Here is a 13,737-nt window from a genome sequence, read left to right as displayed (position 1 = left end):
CCCACTGTGGGTAGGGATTGTCTCTCTTTATTGCCATATTGTACTTTCCAAGCACTTAGTACAGTGCTCTGCACACAATAAGCACTCAATAAATACGATTGAATGAATTAACTTTACTTCTCTGTACCTTAGTTAGCTCATCTAAAATGGGGATTAAGACTGCGAGCCCCATGTGTGACAGGGACTGTCCAAACTGATTAACTTTTATCTACCCCAGCGCTTAGTATAGTGCCTGGCACATAGTGCTTAACAAATGCTATTTAAAAAAAATTAAAAAGGAGCGCAGGTAGACTTGGATGGAAAGTTTTTTTAGAAAAACGATCCAGCCAACAGAGTGAAGTTTAGACTGGAGAGGGGAAAAATAGGAGGCAGGGAGGTCAGCAAGGAGGCTGATGCAGTAATCGAGGGGAAATATACATGCTTAGATCAGAGTAGGACCAGTTTGGATGAAGGGGAAAGGGTGAAGTTTGAAGGGGAAGGGTGAAGTGAACTCTGGAGAAGTTGTGAAGGTAGAACTGACAGGATTTGGGGACAGATTGAATATTCAAGTTGAACGAGAGATGAGTTGAGGATAACGGCAAGGTTAAGGGCTTGCGAGGCAGGGAGAATGGTGGTAAAGGGAAAGTCTGTGAGAGGACAGGGTTTGGGTGAGAAGATGAGGTGTTCTGTTTTGGACAAGTTGAGTATGAGGTGTGGGTGGGACATCCAAGTAGGGATGTCCTGAAGGCAGGAGGAAATGTAAAACTGGAGAGAAGTGAAGTGACTTGCTCAAGGTCACACAGCAGACAAATGGAGGAACAGGATTAGAACCCATGACCTTGACTCCCAGGGCTGTGCTCTATCGACTATGCCATGCTGCTTCTTATTTTATGGTATTTATTCAGTGCCTACTTTGTGCCAGGCACCGTACTAAGTGCTTTTATCCACCCAGCGCTTAGTACAATGCTTGGCACATAGTAAGCACTTAAATACCATAATAATGATTATTATTATACAAGTTAATCAGGTTGGACACAGTCTTTGTCCCACATGGGTCTCACAGTCTAAATCCCCATTTTACAGGTGAGGTAACTGAGGCATAGAGAAATAAAGTGATTTGCCCAAGATCACACAGCAGACAAGTGGTGGAGCTGGCATTAGAACCCAAGTCTTTCTGACTCCAAGAGGTGGGGGAGAAATGTGGGGGCGGCGCAAGTGGTGGGGAGAGGTCGGATGGAGGAGGGGTGTGGTGCAAGAGGTCGGGGGGCGAATAGATGGAGAGGGAGGAAGGGGGAGGTGGAAGGGATGGGGCGTGGTTAGATAGAGAAGGAGGGGGCGGTGCAAGGGATGGGGGGCGGTGCAAGGGATGGGGAGCAGTAGGATGGAGGGACAAGAAGTGGGGCGGTGCAAGGGATGGGGGGCGGTGCAAGGGATGGGGAGCGGTTGGATGGAGGGGAAGAAGTGGGGCGGTGCAAGGAGTGGGGGGCGGTTGGATGGAGGGGGAGAAGGGAATGGTGCAAAGAGGGAAGTTGGAGGGGGAAGAAGGGGGTGGTGCAAGGGGGTGGGGAGCGATTGGATGGAGGGAGGGGATTAAGGGAACGTAGTGAGGTCAGAGAAATTTAAGGGTCGTAGATGAGGACGTCAATGGCAATAAGTACTGAATCCGCTAGTCCGTGATTAATTGCTGGATTGAATGCGGGTCGTTGGGAGTTAAGAAGGGAAAACAGAGGACTGGGTTATGAAGGCAAGCAGCTGTTGATAAGTAAAAATCCGGGTCGTTGGCTCCAGGAAGTCAAACAGCTACATCTGTTCTCCACTGTAGATTCAGGCCGGGCTGCAGGGAGAGGGAAGATAAAGGAACAGCCTTCTCTAGGCCGCAGCAGTTCGGGAGCGAAATACATTGGGACGGTAGGCAGTGGTTCCCAAATTCGATGACCTGAGCCGGTTGACGCAACTCGGCAGAGAGAGCGAGAGAGAGATCCCAGTGCTCTCGGGCAGCTAAGTCACATATACTTCCCCAGAGTGCCACTGACTAATAAGAACAATGCACCTATTCCATTTGGAATCTGCTCCAGGGTCAGAAATCCAACCCAGAAATAGCAAAAATCAGGTTACACAGCCCCCTTAACGGTTTTTTTAAATTTCTTACTGACCAGTGATTCAAGATGGAAAATTGGTTTTGTTTATGGAGGAGATTTTATTTTACTTTTTGGTTGGGGGCGGCGTTGGGCTGGGGAAAGAGAGCAGCATGACGCAGTGGATAGAGCATGGGATTGGGACAGAAGGTCATGGGTTCTAATCCCAGCACCGCCTCTTGTCTGTGTGACGCTGGGCAAGTCACTTCACTTTTCTGTGCCTCAGTTCCCTCATCTGTAAAGTGGGGATTGAGACTGAGCCCCGTGTGGGACAGGGACTTTGTCCAACCCCGTTCGCTTGCATCCATCCCAGCGCTTAGTACCGTTCCTGACACATAGTAAGCGCTTAACAATACCATAATCATTATTATTGAGACCATTTTCCTATATCTTTGTTTCGACTTTTGAAGCCATGGTGCATTGAGGATGCAATGAGGCTCTCATAATATCCCGGCTGGATTATTGTGTCAGCCTTCTCTCTGATCTCCCTTCCTCCCGTCTCTCCCCGCTCCAGTCTGTTCTTCATTCCGCTGCCCGGCTCATCTCCCTGCAGAAACGCTTTAGACATGTCACTCCCCTTCTTAAAAACCTCCAGTGGTCGCCTATCGACCTCCGCACGAAACAAAAACTTCTCACTCTAGGCTTCAAGGCTCTCCATCACCTTGCCCCCTCCTACCTCTCCTCCCTTCTCTCTTTCTAACTCCCACCCCGTAGGCTCCGCTCCTCTGCCGCCCACCTCCTCACCGTCCCCCGTTCTCGCCTATCCTGCCGTCGACCCCTGGCCCACGTCCTCCCGCGGTCCTGGAATGCCCTCCCTCCTCACCTCCGCCAAACTAATTCTCTTCCCCTTTTCAAAGCCGTACTTAGAGCTCACCTCCTCCAAGAGGCCTTCCCAGACTGAGATTCCCTTTTCCCTCTGCTGCCTCTCTGCCCCCCCCATCTCCCCTCAGCTAAGCCCCCTTCCCCCCCCCCTTTCCCTCTGCTCCTACCCTTCTCCCTTCCCCTCCCCTCAGCACTATGCTCGTCTGCTCATTTGTATATATTTTTATTACCCTATTTATTTTGTTAATGAGATGTACATCCCCTTTATTCTATTTATTGCTATTGTTTTTGTCTGTCTCCCCCGATTAGACTGTAAAGCCCGTCCATGGGCAGGGATTGTCTCTGTTGCCGAATTGTACATTCCAAGCGCTTAGTACAGTGCTCTGCACATAGTAAGCGCTCAATAAATACTATTGAATGAATGAATGAACAATGTGTACGTTTGTGAAGGACTAAGATGAACCCTGGCTTTGACACTCAGCTTGATCCATCATGTTCATGTAGCCAAAAGTTCAGAGTGGAAGAAGATCAAAAGCCAAGCCGCCAGATCCTGGATAAGGAACCTTTTGTACACCAGGCTAGAAAACACGAGTGGCCTCAAACCCCTTACAGTCTTTACTCTCCCCGTTCTAGTCACTGAACGATCTCCTTCGCAGGATGCCTTAGCAACAGGGCATTTCAGTCTGTCCAATCAATGAGCAGACTTCACCCCTCCTTAGCCAATAGAGGAAATATGATGCGAATGAGGGGCTGGGAAGTATAGGGCGGGGGGGGGAGATCTGCGGCGGAAACCGCCATTTTGACTCGAGACTAACAATAGGGGCGAAGGCGCTACCCGGGATCGTTTGGTCGGAGTCTCAGGTAACCTTAACGCGCCCCCTCCTCCCCTCCCCGCCTCCCTTTCCTAGGGCCGCGCCCCATATCCTGTCCGAGGCTTGGTCTACACCTCCTTGGAAGCGAGTTATGGGTAACCTTAGCGACCCCTCCTCCCCTATTAGCCGTCAACATCATCGTTGCTGGCGACCTCCTCCTCCCTCAGGTCCTCCCTCCTCCCAGCTCAGGCCACCTCCCTCGAATCTTTTATACGTCTCCTGGTGCCGCCACATGACTTTGGTATTTCCCTCCGGGCCCCCTCCTCAGATGCTCGTCCCTCTCCCTCAGCCCCCCCTCACCTCAGCAGTGGTCGTCTCGGTTTCTCCCCTCATCCCCCTCCTTTCCCTCCCTCCCTCCGTCGTGTTGTCCCCGGTGTCCCGCATGAATTGTGTTTCCTTTGCCCTTCCTCTTCTCTGTCCTCTCTCTTCCCTGGCCACCTGCCCCAAGCTAAGCTTTTCCCTCCTTCTCAGTATTTTCTCTATCCATTCATCCGACTACTCATTTAATGTATCTCATCTTCCAGGGATCGTCATCGTCCCCGTCCCCCCTCCCCCCCCAGCTGAGGCGTTCAAACTAAACTTCCCAGTTATTTGTTGTAGTAGGTCTCTCTCTGCTTCCTGCTTACCGGGGATGGGGCGGGGGACACCCCCAAAAAGCTATCAGCACCTCCTTGCAGGCCCCGGTTAGGGCATATATTAACTTTTTTGTGTTGTCACAATACAGCACAGACAGGTGTGGTAATATTGACTGGTATTTCTCTCAGTCCTGCGAATGCCCAAATGGTGTTTTTCTTGAATTATTTCATGAAAATGGCCCTGGCTTTCTTAATCTGTGTGAATGAATTTCAGGTCGCAGTAGATACCCAGTGCACCTGCTAGTTGTGATCACTGTCCAGAAAGGTTTGTAAACTAAGGGGCGTTATTTTCAGATTGGGGGGGGGGAGAAACTGCCTAATGAATAATTCCTTTTCTCCTGTGTTGGGAAACGTCAGGTTGTAAGGATGTCATTGTGAACAGGTGTCCTGGTAATACTGCTTTTTAATTTTTTAAAGTGATTTAATTCACAAGTTTCTGTCCAGTGTCACCCAGGCATTGTTATGGAACAACTTTGAAATTAATGCCGGAGCTGATGACCATTGTAGACTATTAAGGTACATGACCTAAATTCCCCTGTTATGTGTTTGAGATAGCTGAAAATCCTGCTGGGAAATAACAGGAATCATAATGCTGTTTTGTAGAGCGATTCAGATCTACACCTAACAATCTTTAAAAACATCTGAATACTCTGAAATTAAACTTTAGGAAATTCTAGTACTCCCTCATACTGTAAATGCAGCAAGAAACAGCATGACCTGGGAGTCAGAGGACCTGGGTTCTAATCCCAGCTCCACCACTTGCCTTCTCTGTGACCTTGGGCAAAGTCACTTAACTTCTCTGTGCCTCAGTTTCCTCATCTTCAAAATAGGGATTCAATACCTGTTTTTCCTTATACGTAGTAGACTGAGCCCTTTGTAGAACCTGATTGTCTGATATCTATCCCAGTGCTTTGAACAGTGCTTGACACATATCAAGAACTTAACAAATACAATAAAAATATTAATAATTAAGATTTAACTGATAGAGACCATTATTTTGTCAGACCAGAACTCAAGTTATACTGTTAATATTCAGGCATGAATTAAATATTTACTTATTATTATGATGCCAGAAGCTTCTTCAAATGATCTGAAAAGAAATATTTCACTTGGTTACAATTGCCCATAAAAGAGTAAGTCTGCATATAGCATATAACTTTGTGAATTGTTTGAGGTAGGCTAGTTGTTTTTTTAAAGAAGTTTCCTGCATTCTTTTCAGTGGCAGCTTTATTCAGCAAGTGAACTAGTATGCAGTTGTTTATACAATTATCTCTGCCAGGTCCCCTTGAAAATTGTTCATTTATAATTTGAAAATTGGGTGATGGAAATATTCAGAATCCTTTAATACAATTTCATATTGCCTGAAAATACAGAATAAATTTGTAGTTCCTTTCAGAATTTTCCAGTATGGGAAATGTCAAATGAAAAGTCTCTTCACCCTTAGCAAAAGCTAGGTACTGTGTGATTCACATAATCAGCTAATTATGAAAAGCGCTTAAATTTAATAGCAGTTATGAAATTTTCATTACCATTATTGTGAACTGATTTATTTTTCAGTGTTGTGTGCAGATTTGTTAAGAGGGTTTTAAATGATTTTATGTAGCATTCTGTTAACGTGAGTTAAATTAGCTCTGCAGAGTGAAAACCAGTCTTAAGTACACATCAGCCCAATAATTAAATTGGTATTATAGCTTAGTAATAGCTCATATATAACTTGTAAAGGCTGTCAAATGCAGGAACTATTTTTTATGTTTGTTTCTGAAAATTCTTGTAATGTGTGATATTCCTATCATTGGTGAAATAATTTTTTAAAATTAAAAATATTTGAAATTATTTTAGTAGTTCTAGTATTTGAGTGCCTTCTTGGTACGGTGTCGTATACTAGGTGCTTGAGAAGTACAGAATAAAGAAACTGCCCATTTGCTGCCCACAAGGAGCTTTCACTCTAAGATCAGTGCATTAAAATTGTCTTGAAGAAGAAATAATTGGTTGAAATGGGATTGATTTCTAAATTTAATGGTTTTTTCATCAGTTTTCTCTATTTAATCTTTTATTGAGTTTATTTGTGCTTTCAATCACTTGTATTTATTGAATGCTTACTGTGTGCAGAGCACTGTAATAATAATGTTGGTATTTGTTAAGCGCTTACTATGTGCCGAGCACAGTTCTAAGCGCTGGGGTAGGCACAGGGGAATCAGGTTGTCCCACAAGGGGCTCACAGTCTTAATCCCCATTTTACAGATGAGGTAACTGAGGCACCGAGAAGTTAAGTGACTTGCCCAAAGTCACACAGCTGACAAGTGGCCAAGCCGGGATTCAAACCCATGACCTCTGACTCCAAAGCCCGTGCTCTTTCCCCTGAGCCACGCTGCTTCTCTAAGCACTTGACAAAGTACAGCACAACAATGTAACAGACACATTCCCTGCCCGCAACGAGCTTTTGGTCTAGAGGGGGACACAGACATTAATATATATAAGTAAATGTATTTGCCTAGATATCTTAGTGTCTTAATATATTAACTTCATATTGAATTTTACTTAGGCCCATAAATGTAGAGTGACCTGAGCAGCCAGTTTCTGATCTTTGGGTCAAGATTCCATTGGAGTGTATAATTTGAAAAAAAAAATAACCAGAATTGATCCCTTCCTATATGTCAGTACTTTGAGAATAATAACAACAATAATAATAATGATAATTGTAGTATTTAAGTGCTTACTATGTTCCAGGCACTGTACTAAGAGCTGGGATAAATATAAAATAATCAGGTTGGACACAATCCCTGTGCCACATAAGTCTTAATCCCTAGTCTCAGTCCCCATTTTGCAGATGAGGTAACTGAGGCACTGAGAAATGAAGTGACTTGCCCAAGGTCACAGCAAACAGGTGGAAGAGCGGGGATTAGAACCCAAGTCCTTCTGACTCCCAGGCCCATGCTCTATCCACTAGGTCATGCTGTTAAGCAAAGTTTAGATGAAATAATAATAATAGTTGTGATATTTGTTCAGTGCTTACTCTGTGCCAAACACTGTACTAAGTATTGGGGTATATCACAAGGTAGATCACAGGTTGGACACTACTTCTCCCACATGGGGCTTCTAGTTCAAAGAGTAATGAAATGGTCTTACTTGGAGGAAGGAATTAATTGTTTTTTTAAAGGGTATTGGGATTTGGGGACAGTGTCGACAAAGGCTCCAAACTATTCTGGAGATCTAATTATTTTTATGAAAGGTCTTTAATCTTACATAATTTAAGAAAGTTTGGATGGATGTGCAGTCCATATTGGATTGCAAATAGGAAAGTTAAGGAATGGTGCTAAAGGGGAGAGGAGGCAAAGTCTAGGTCTGTAGTGTTACAATTTCTGAGGGCTAGTGTGGCGCCTATTCTGTTTGAATTTAATGTGAAACAAAGTTTATCGAGTGGAATTGAAGCTTATTTGCACTTAAAAAGCTTGGAATGTGATAAAGTAGTGAAATTAGTGGCGAGGTCTCTGAAGGTTAGAACTATAAGGGTATTTTAAGAGGAAATTCCACCCACTAGCTTAGATGAGCCACCTGTCAATCTTATGTGGGTGATGCATAGTTCTCTGTATTAGTAAGACCATGTCACTGGTATCTAAGCAACCCAAGATTAGCTAAGCATCTCTGTTGCTTGCTTGCAGTTTAAAAAATTTCCATTGCTGGATTTATAAAGAGAGTATAAGAAAAGAGGATCTTTTTCCCCCCTCTTTTTTTTCTAGTCCTTTTATGACTAGACACTCAGGGTGCTATCCTTCAAAACTGAGCAGAAAGTGTTCTTTCTGAAATGCACACTTCAAAAGATCTGCAGATTAACCTAGTAAATTAACTGGAAAGTAATTTAATTTACCCATATCTTATTTTTTATACTTAAAATATACTTTAATTCCTATCCTTTCCCAGTTGCCTTATAATTGTAATTTAGGGAGAAGAGCGTGGCTCAGTGGAAAGAGCACGGGCTTTGGAGTCAGAGGTCATGGGTTTGAATCCCGGCTTGGCCACTTGTCAGCTGTGTGACTTTGGGCAAGTCACTTAACTTCTCGGTGCCTCAGTTACCTCATCTGTAAAAGGGGGATTAAGACTGTGAGCCCCACATGGGACATTCTGATTCCCCTGTGTCTACCCCAGCACTTAGAACAGTGCTTGGCACATAGTAAGCGCTTAACAAATACCAACATTAATGTATCATATGATTAGCATTATCTGATAAATTCTTAGTGCTGAAAGAGGAAACACTTGATTTTCTTCGAAATTGAGCTTTGACAGAAAAGACATCTTGCAATGTTGTTGGGTTTTTTGGGTTTTTTTCAGATGCTTCCTGCTTGTACTTTGACGCAAATGAGCCAGTTGAGTAAGGCACCTAGCTTCTAGTCTTTGGCTCTGTTTCTGACCAACTCTTTCTGTCAGTCAATCAGCAGTATTAATTAGTGCTTACTGTGTGCAGAGCACTGTACTAAGTGCTTGAACTTTAATCTTACTGATAAGGAAAGTGACCCCTGGAGAAAGTAAGCAGTTTACCCGAAGTCACTGAGTAGGCAAGTTGTGGAGCCGTGTTTAAAACCCTGCTCCTCCGAATCCCAGGCCAGTGCATGCTCCGCTAGGCCAAAGCTGCTTCTCTTCACCTTCATAATTCCCCAGGGATCTAGTACTATGCTCTCCACAAAGTGAGTACTCAAATAATTGATTTAAATAAAACAAACTCAGTAACACTTGATTGGGAAGAAAGAAACATTACATGTTTTCAACTTTCCATATCTTTGTACATTTCTTTTAACAATGGCTAGGTTTGCGTAGCCTAAATGACATAGATAATTTGGCAAATTATCCATTTGTTTTGCTCCATACAGGCAGTCCATATGGATTATTTGGACCTCAGAGTGGATTTTTCCTAAATTATCCCTTGGGCTAACTGATCAATTGACTAAGTGCCCCCTTCTCCTCTTCCCTGCCCAAACTCAACCCTGAAATTCTAAATAATTTTTTGATAGGCACGATCTATGACTTGAAGTATATTTCCCCCCGACGTTTTTGCCCCAAGGTACCATCATAAAACGATCTATAGTTAGCTTTTATTACATAATACTCTAATCATTAGAATTTGTCATGCTTTTCTACCCTTGTCCTTTGCTTTCCCAGCTTTCTTCAAAATGCGGCTATAGATCACTGACCAGATACTTAAGTAGCAGCGGGGTGATGGATGCCGAAGGCTTTTGTGGTATCTGGAATTGTCAATTGTCAACTCTTTGAATTCAAAGAGTTTCAAAAAGCTTTCTCTTTGATTCAGCTGTTGGTGTTTAAGTGCGAAATGTGTTGCTGACAGGATGTTAAATGCTAAATGGTTATCTTTAATATATTGCAGTGAAGGTAATTTTGTGACATTGTAATACCTAATGTGCACATCATTTAGCAAATACGTTGTGAGAATTGGCTTTCTGTCTTTATATAAGGCTTAATTTTCTTGCCTATTATGTATCGTACAGTATGAAATGCAGCATGAGGAACTAGGTTCCCCATCGGCATGGAGATGACTTCTGCTAGCAGTTGGGACAAATATACAGTTTTTGAATCTGTCACTGGATGGCAGGAAAAATCAACCTGACGCATAGTTTTAATGCACTGCCAGTGCCTGTTTACTGGATGATCCACCCAACGTACCTCTGCCATGTTCCTGGGCCCTTGTTCTGTCTTTCACCCTTCCTAGGTAACTCTGGTTTCTACTACTGGTCTGCCATCCAGGCTACCCAGACACCGTTCTCTCCATCTTCTGCCCTCTGTGGGTAACCAAATTAAACCGTGGGACGTCACCATATTTCTCTAGACAGTGAAGAATTAGACTAGAGTGACTAAACAGCTGATGGATTTTGGTTGAATTCTCATCTGTGGCTAGGTTCTCTTCAAATTGATGTGGACCAACAACCCCTTTTAACTTTATAGAAAAAATGGTGACCTAATTTAAACAGCAGACTTAAGCAATTCTGATTCTTCGAAGTGGTTTTGTTAATGTTTTTCCTGCTGCTTGTCTAAAGTGACAGGGTTTAATGTTGGAAAGTAGCAACACAACATACGCGCATTCTACATTTTGATAGTCATTTGCTCGAATTACAGTCAAGCATGCTGACTATCCTAAAGAATGTAATTTAAATGTGGGGTGTTAGGAGTCTGTCTACATCTGAGCAGTCTCTGCATAGCATTAATGCTTTTTCTCATGGAGCGCAGCGGGACATAGGATATAGCAGGAAAACTCTATCTCTCTGCTGCCACAAACAGCACAATCCGAGCCATCTTCTTAGTGCATTCTCCTGTATTGTAACTTGATTAGATTCCTGATGAGCTCCATGTTAAGAAGTAACTTAATGTTTGTGTTCAGATCATGTTGTGCAAAAGGTGGAGCTTAAGTGTTGGATCCTGAGACGACTGGGTCATAGAGTGGTATTCCAGTCTCTGAGTGGATAATGACCAGTGCCCATTCTGCTGATTACTTGTTTGGTGGAAAGGCAATAAATTGTTTGCATTGTGAAGTCGGTGTCACTATGCGGATTATATTCCATGACTTCATCTACCCACTGAATACTATGTATGTTTTCAACTAAACATTGGCCATAGCAGTACAGGTACCAGAAGACTTATCAAGACACTTTTATAACTTGCGTAATAGGAGTATTTCACAATGTCTCAACATGTTGGCTATTTAACAGCCCTTTTTTCCCCTTTTATTTTCATTTCCCTTTCGTGGCTTAATAGTTTATATTAATTTGATCTATTTGAGACTGAAATGATGCAAGTAAATAAACCTAGTTGCATTGGCACTTTGTTAATATGCCCGGAAGCTGCATTTCAAGAGGGTTAAATAGAATGTTAAGGCCAAGACTTCAAAGAAATATTTTCATCCTTGGGGTCACCAAAATGCTGCAAAGTTTGTCCATTTGATTATGTGGAACATGGATGATCTCCACATTGGCCAGCAATTAGAGCAGATAGTCAAGAAGAGGGTGTAAGCTTTTAGTGCCAAGTTAAAATTGCATAGCTGGATTTATGGACTGCATAATATAATTACCAATTTTTAGATGTCGAGTAGGACTTTAAGCTCCTATTACTCTAAACAAAGAGTTAAGACATTGTCCAGAAATATTCTGCAAAAAGTTAGTAATTTCCTCCAGAGACCTAGAAAGCACTGTCCTGTTGTACAGTTTTAATGCTCTATTTTGTATAGTTAGACTTCTAAACGGTACTTCTTGCAGAAGCCTCTTTTGAGGGGAGCTTCATGAATAATATTTTTCCCCCCTCAGCATTTCTATAACTTTGGTAATAATGTTACATAACGTTTTATTCTCCCATTTCCCAAATTAGGAAGACTAATGTATTTTATTTTTTGGTGATGACCTGCAGATCATTGGCATCCATCCTTCTTCCCTTCCTCACTGATGTCTTTAACTGCGTACTCTCCAGTGGCTCCTTCTCTGCTTTCAAACATGCCCATGTATCTCCTATCCTAGAAACAAACAAAACCCTTCTGTGGCCCTACTCCCCCATCTGTCACCCCATCTCTCTCCTACCATTCCTGTCCAAACACCTTGAGCAAGTTGTTTACTCCCACTTCAACTCCTTTGTAGACCCTTTTGAATCTGGCTTCTGCCCTCTTCACTCCATGGAAACTGCCTTCTTGGAAAAGAGCCAGGGCTTGGGAGTCAGAGGTCATGAGTTTGAATCCCAGCTCTGCCACTTGTCAGCTATGTGACTGTGGGCAAGTCACTTCACTTCTCTGTGCCTCAGTTCCCTCATCTGTAAAATGGGGATTAAGATGTGAGCCCCACATGGGACAACCTGATTGCCCTGTATCTACCCCAGCTCTTAGAACAGTGCTCTGCACATAGTAAGCGCTTAACAAATACCAACATTATTATTATTATTATTAAGTCAATGGTGACTTCAACAGCCTCTACTCCATCCTAATCCTCCTTGACCACTTGGCTGCCTGTGACACTGTCTACCCCCCCCCCCCCTTCTCCTGGAAACATTATCTAACCTTGGCTTCACTGATACTGTACTCTCAGACTTAGACTTTCTGCTTGTTGGATTGGGCAGCAGAGTAATACAGCTATTCTTTCCAACCTCCTCCTCTGACTTACCTTCACAAACTCAGGCCTGAGCCTCATCACAAATGTTCTGAAACTACCTGTCTCCAAGTCCCTCTGGTTACAGTTTGGGATGCTTAATCATGTTCTTGGAAATCTAGTCTAATTACCCCTGGATTCCCTAGTCATCTTCTCCTTGTTTTCCCAATTTGGGTTACCACCAGATCAGATTATGGGATGAGCTCTGTTTTTGCCCTGGTGTCTGGATGATCTCCCATCTCCCTGCCCGGGAAAGTGGGCCCATCCCCTGTCTGAGATCTCCTCCAAGCTGCTAAGCTCATTGCGGGCAGGGAATGTGCCTTTTATTGTTATGTTGTACTCTCCCAAGTGTTTAGTACAGTGCTCTGCACTGAATAAATACCATTGAATGCATAAATATGATTGAATGAATGCTAGACAGCAGACCCACTTCATTTCCTTTTAGAGCCTTTAGAAGAGGAATCTTCATCCAGTTATTTCTTAGTCTGATTTGGTGGGCGTTTTCTATGTAGCTACTGGACCTAAGTCTCTTGAGGGAGCTAATCCTTTGGAGGTCAGGGGCAGGTAATATATTTATGATGTGTGCCGTTCATCATAGCCCCTCCCTGATAGACATGGAGTGCGTTACAAAATTGAATGACTAGTGCATTTCTATTCTGGTGGTTCCTAGATATTGTGTGTCTCCTCCCAGCTGACCTTAGGCATAAGAAAGTGCCCCCCCCCCCGAAAAAATGGATTAAATACTTGGCACACGCCTTTAATTTCAGGCAGGTGAAAGATGAACTTCTAAAAGAACAATGATTACCTTCTTACAAAAGATCCTTTGATACCTTGTTGACTTGGAACAGAACTGGGGAGGAAAAAGACTTGGTGTACTCATTAAATAATTATATGACATAAAAAATGTATGCCGGCAGTCCTGGACTTAAGTCGTTTCAAGCACGTTTGGACTTTACAACACTATACCATTTACAGCACTAGCTCCAGGAATACAGACCACGTAGAGGGTGCATAGCAGTCAACTTCTTCCCCCTCTCTGCAGTCCTGCATATCCTGCTGTTCTCCTCAGACCCAGCATGTCCAAAACTACACTCCTCTTCCTCCCCAAACTCTTCCCCCCCCCCACAACTTTTCTATCACTGCAGAACTATCAACCATCCTTCCTGAC

The 13,737-nt window shown here is 43.4% G+C and overlaps 1 protein-coding gene across 1 annotated transcript in view; it reads left to right on the top strand.

Annotated features, from left to right (window-relative positions):
- Positions 1–3,728: 3,728 nt before the first annotated feature.
- The window catches only part of IP6K2 (inositol hexakisphosphate kinase 2), a 33,149-nt gene continuing 23,140 nt past the window's right edge, over positions 3,729–13,737 (top strand). Inside the window, exon 1 of the mRNA XM_029050028.2 lies at positions 3,729–3,797. The gene's annotated coding sequence lies outside the window, so the exon portion shown is untranslated. The remainder of the gene's footprint in view (positions 3,798–13,737) is intronic.

Source organism: Ornithorhynchus anatinus, chromosome X1, assembly GCF_004115215.2.
Source record: "Ornithorhynchus anatinus isolate Pmale09 chromosome X1, mOrnAna1.pri.v4, whole genome shotgun sequence".
In the NCBI taxonomy this organism is placed as follows: domain Eukaryota; kingdom Metazoa; phylum Chordata; class Mammalia; order Monotremata; family Ornithorhynchidae; genus Ornithorhynchus; species Ornithorhynchus anatinus.
The sequence above is the reverse complement of the archived record's forward strand: the minus strand, read 5'-3'. Positions and strand labels throughout refer to the sequence as shown.